The 5268-nt window shown below is 34.7% G+C and overlaps 1 long non-coding RNA gene across 1 annotated transcript; it reads right to left on the bottom strand.

The window, feature by feature from the left end:
* Positions 1 to 3509: 3509 nt before the first annotated feature.
* Positions 3510 to 5268, bottom strand: LOC147939674 (uncharacterized). The gene is made up of 5 exons (XR_015563154.1): positions 4590 to 5268; positions 4312 to 4459; positions 3975 to 4076; positions 3777 to 3874; positions 3510 to 3673 (listed from the first exon to the last, which is right to left on the bottom strand). It is a non-coding gene; the product is annotated as an uncharacterized LOC147939674 (long non-coding RNA).

The following is a 5268-nucleotide window of genomic DNA, read 5'->3' on the forward strand; positions in this document are numbered from 1 at the left end:
GATAAACTATGTAAGGATAAGTGTGATGGGGGTCTAGGTTTCAGAGCCTTGGAACAATTTAATGATGCTATGTTAGCAAAACAGTATTGGCGTTTAATTCAACACCCGACGTCATTAATGGCGAGGGTTTTGAAAGGCTGATATTTTAGCAATAAACACCCGCTTATGGCCAAAAAACCTTCTAATCCCTCCTTTGCCTGGAGGAGTATTTTTTCAACGAAAGATTTAGTGGAATATGGAGCGCGATGGGCGGTAGGTTCGGGTAGTTCTATTTCGGTTTGGAGAGATCCATGGATTCCGGATATTAGACCACGTCCTGCCAATGGTCGGGGACGACTCTGGTTACCGAGCTTGATGGTGAACCACTTAATTAATCCTGTCACGAAGGATTGGCACTTGCCTACTCTAGAAGAGTTTCTGGATCCGGGGGATATACCGATTATTCGGCGTATGTCGGTCAGTAAGGTCCAGCAACGGGATCGGTTAGTATGGCATTTTACCAAGTCAGGGAAGTATACGGTTAAATCAGGTTATAGATTAGCCAGAGAACTGATGACGGAAGTCGAATACGGACCAACATGTATGGCCCTCAGGGCCCAGGTGTGGAAGCTGGATGTTCCCCCAAAGGTCCAACATTTTTTCTGGCAGATTGCGTCGGGCACCCTCCCAGTGCTCGAACGACTTGCGTATAGGGGTATCCGGTGTGATACACTCTGCAAACGGTGTGGGGCTGCACCAGAAACTATCAATCATGCTCTCTTTGAGTGCCCTCGCTCGCTCGATGTTTGGGAGTTGTCCCTAGTTTCGTTAGTCCCCGATGGCTTTCCATTTGCTTCAATTTATGCAAATTTAGACTTTATTTTTTGGCGGGCAGCCTCTCAGTCGGGGGATTCGGATGTAGCTAATCGTCTTCCTTGGATACTTTGGACATTATGGAAAGATAGGAATAAAAAAGTTTTTCAGGGGTTACAGGCCGAGCCGACGGAAATTCTACACCAGGCGAATAATGATAAATTACTATGGGAAGAAGCAAAATCCTATTCGGATAGGTATTTGCATACTACGCCTCTGGTGGAGGATAGGGGAGCGTTTCCTCGATGTCAGATTGATGGTTCTTGGAAAGGGTCAGATGCTATGCAGGGTCTAGGATGGTGGTGTTGTAGTGATGATGATGCGACTCTCCTTTTGGGAGCACGGAGTCAGAGATGCGGTCCTACATCCTTACATGCAGAGCTACAAGCCTTGATTTGGGCTATGGAGTCACTCTTGGCGGCTGGAGTTGGATGTCAAAGCTTTGAGACAGACTGTGCAGAATTGGTGGCGATGGTGCAGACGCCTGACGATTGGCCATCTTTTTCGAACCTGTTAGAGGAGTTTCTTGTGCTCAGACCATGCTTTTCCTCGTTCTCCCTGATCAGGATCTCTAGAGAGCTCAATGTAAGGGCAGATTGTCTAGCCCGTTCTTCAAGATTGCTTTCCTCTGAAATTTCCTTTGTAAACTCTTTTCCTCCGGTTTGGGCAACCAATCTTGGAGTTATTTTTTAATTTGATTAATGTTTGGTTGAAAAAAAAAAAAAAAAAAAGTATTATTGCATTAATATGACATATATGTAAGAAGACAATTAATTGCAATTTTTGCAATATTTTTGTAACAAATATGAATTTGAAACACTGATATAGCAACAATAGAATTTTTGTCTCAATTTTATTGTCATATCATGTTTGCAACAAAATAGTTGACTTATTGCAACAATGTTGAATGTTGTAAGATGACTTTTTTTCTGTAGTGATGACAATATGAGAGCATCGTTATCGATGATATCCACCAAAATGTCTTTAAAACAAAAAAAAAAAATATTTTAATTATATAATTATATTCTAATTTTTTAATACAGTTAATCCACTAATAAAAGAATGGATGTAAATTTTTTTCTCATCCTTTGTCTCAAATCTTACAGAGAATCATAATTATTTTCTCCCTCCTACTTTTTCTCTATTTTTTCTTTTATATATATTTATAGATACTCTCCCGATGGAAATGACCTGATATGATCGTCATGTATGATATGTTTTCTAATGACATATGTGTGAACCGAAGTTTAAATAAATTATCATCCGTTTCTCTTATCCGGCTTTTTAAGGTTACTAGGTTTTTGAATCCATATTACGCGTGGGTTTATTTGATATATTTTGATAAAAATTATATATGATTGATTACGGTAATAAAATATTATCTCATAAAAAAATAAAAAAAATTAGTACTAAGGAAAAAAAATAAATTTTAAATACACAATTTTTTAAAATATAAAAATCAGTTGTGTTATAAAATCAAATCTGATAAAAAAAATCATAAATTTAACTTGACATCCAGGCGAGTCAAATCAAACTAATGACCTCACATATCCTAAACCATTTTCTTTGACCACCAGAAAAACAAAACAATTTTATAATCATGAATTTAACTCGTTTTCATATTTAATTGATCGCTACCACCTATGTTTTCATGTTTTTTATTCAATGTTTTCTTATTCTTTATATTCTTTCTTGTCATTTTTATTGTCAAATTTTGTGTTAATTATCATCGTAACTTTTACCGTTTAGTTCTTCGTTATACTCTTTTTCTTCTTCTTCCTCGTCAACTTCTTCACATTCTTCCACTGAAAAACATTTTTTAGACTACCACACAACTTGTTAACCCATCAAACTCCAAGAACAAAATCATTTCTTTTCTCATAAAATTTGTGAAATTCATGATTACCAACATAGTCAACACATACACCCAATTATTGACAATTTTATCCATATATTTATTTGGTTTTAGATCCACGCGTTTAGAAACTTCTCAAACCAAAATCCTTACTTGGTTTATAATATTTTAAAAACATAATAAAATATACTAATAATTATTTATTTAATATGAATCATATGATATATAGAAATATAAGTAAACTATAAGAACATATTAATTATAAATAAATAATATCAATTATATTATATAAAATAATATCAACCGTATCATATTATCAAATAACTGTAACCGTATATAATAGTAACCACTTGAACCGTAACCGTATTTAAACGTAACCGTTTAACCGTTTGTTAAACGATTCTGGTTAAGGTTACAAAAATTTCTAACCATAACCATGACAACCGTAACTCTGGTCATACCTATGTATAGCTAATAAAACATGTGTGTTTGTCGTCCATCTTTCTTTTTTTAAACCTCAAAATTTGACTTAAACATCAAATTAAGGTCTTGCGATGTCAATCCTTCTTCTTTAAACCCAAAAATAAAAAATTAATGAAAGAATATCAACTCATCTCTAAAATCATACACAAAAATATGTTTTAAAGCTCATAAGAAATAAAAAGCACAAATGTAGATAAATAAGATAATTTATGTTTTGCATCAATATTTATAATATTTTAAACTTTTAAAATTTAAAACTTATAATATTTAAAAACTTTTTAAAAGCTAAGAACTTTTAAAAGTTTCAATATTTATAATATTTAAACTTTTAAAATTTTTAAATATTATAATATTTTTTTGAAATTGTTTAAAGTTTTAATTTGATCAAATAAAAAACCAGATCAAACCAAAGAAAACTTTTAAACTTGGACGCCTGATAAATCAAGCTTTTCTACTCATTCGTTGTTGGAATGTCCGAACCACCTAAACATCATTGATGCCAAAAAGACACACTTAAAATCAGATTGGGATAATGTAAACTGTGAGAAAAGAAAAAAGAAGAAAAAGAAAACAGGACCAGACCAACCTCTTTACGTTCTGCAGAGGTGAGTATAGCAAAGTCTTTCGGTGTCCTCTTTAGAATAAGATCTCGTACACAGCCTCCCACAAAGTAAACATCATGTCCTAGAGATTTACATAAGCAATAATAATATGAGACATAGTTGAATAAAGTTTTTGAATACTTAGGAGAAATCTAAGGACTTTGAAACTATCAATCATCAACCTCGGCTCTTAAGTCCATTAAGCACTTTTCTAGTGGGTATTTCAATCATTGAACTGCTTATCCTAAGGTCTTTCGAATTCAGTTGCTTCCACTCACAATCCCCTTCATTTGCCAAATCAATCAGATCAAACAAAAAGATAAGAAACAAATCGAAATAGTTTAAGAATAACTCCAAACAAAAAGGTGGAATTATCAAGACTGATTGATTTCACATAACAGAGTAGCAATAGGTCAAGAACTAATTAGTATCTACCCAAAATGTTTGACATATCAACAAGATTGTCGAAATAGAGTATAGTCCTAACATTATGACTAAGTACAATGAACTTAAGCTTACTTGTTCGAACAGGAACCTTGTCTTGAAGATCATCGTCTTTGATAAAACCATCTGAGTCATCAATTGTCTCAATTGCAGCAGCAACAGCAAAAGAGTTCACCTTCCACAACCGGTGGTGGTACTGAAGACTACAACCTCTAAATTTGATCTGCAAGTGAAACCAACACTGAAAATCACCATGGGAATTGACAAAGAGTCAACATTTCATTGTTATGGGTTTTCAAGTAAGTTACCAAATGAGAAGATAGATAGAGAGAGAGAGAGAGAGAGAGACTTACCAAGTTTAATTGTATAGGAAGAGGCCTTCTAAGGTTTGGTCATCTTTGCTTCCTCTTTCAGACCTGGTTTAGAAAGAGTAGCTCAGATACTCCTCCTCCAGCGATCACCAACTTCACTAGCTTATGATCATGAACAACCTGCAACAAAGTAAACTTCAGTCGAGACAAACTTATAGCTTTGTTGCTTCATAGTAATCGAACAATAACACAAACTGAACCAAAGCTGCATCATATCGGAACAGAGGCGAGGCAAGCAAGAACCCATTTCTAACAACCAACCCTAAACCCTAATTTGCGAACAAAATCCAAACAATCCTAATCCGTTTAACTAATCGCGAATTCATACTACTAAACAGAGAAACTTATCATCCGATTTCAATTGCTTCAATCTCAGCCGAATGAATCGACTCCAAACTCAAATATCAAACCAATCAATCATAGAGTCGATTCAATATCCTCTGATTGGCCTCTCCAGATTTAATCTCCTCCGCTTCAGATCTCCGACGACCCCAATCTTCTCTGATTCTATGGCTTTTGATTTCTTCTCATTCATTTGACAATTCTGGAATTCGATCGAGAGAGAGGAAAGGAGAAAAATATTCCTTCGTCCTTCAAAAAAAATTTCTACTTCTAATTCTTGTTTGGCCAACGCAAACATGACGCGGAGCTCTTATTCCAT

This window comes from Camelina sativa, chromosome 8, assembly GCF_030686135.1.
Source record: "Camelina sativa cultivar CO46 ecotype springtype chromosome 8, ASM3068613v1".
NCBI classification, from domain to species: domain Eukaryota; kingdom Viridiplantae; phylum Streptophyta; class Magnoliopsida; order Brassicales; family Brassicaceae; genus Camelina; species Camelina sativa.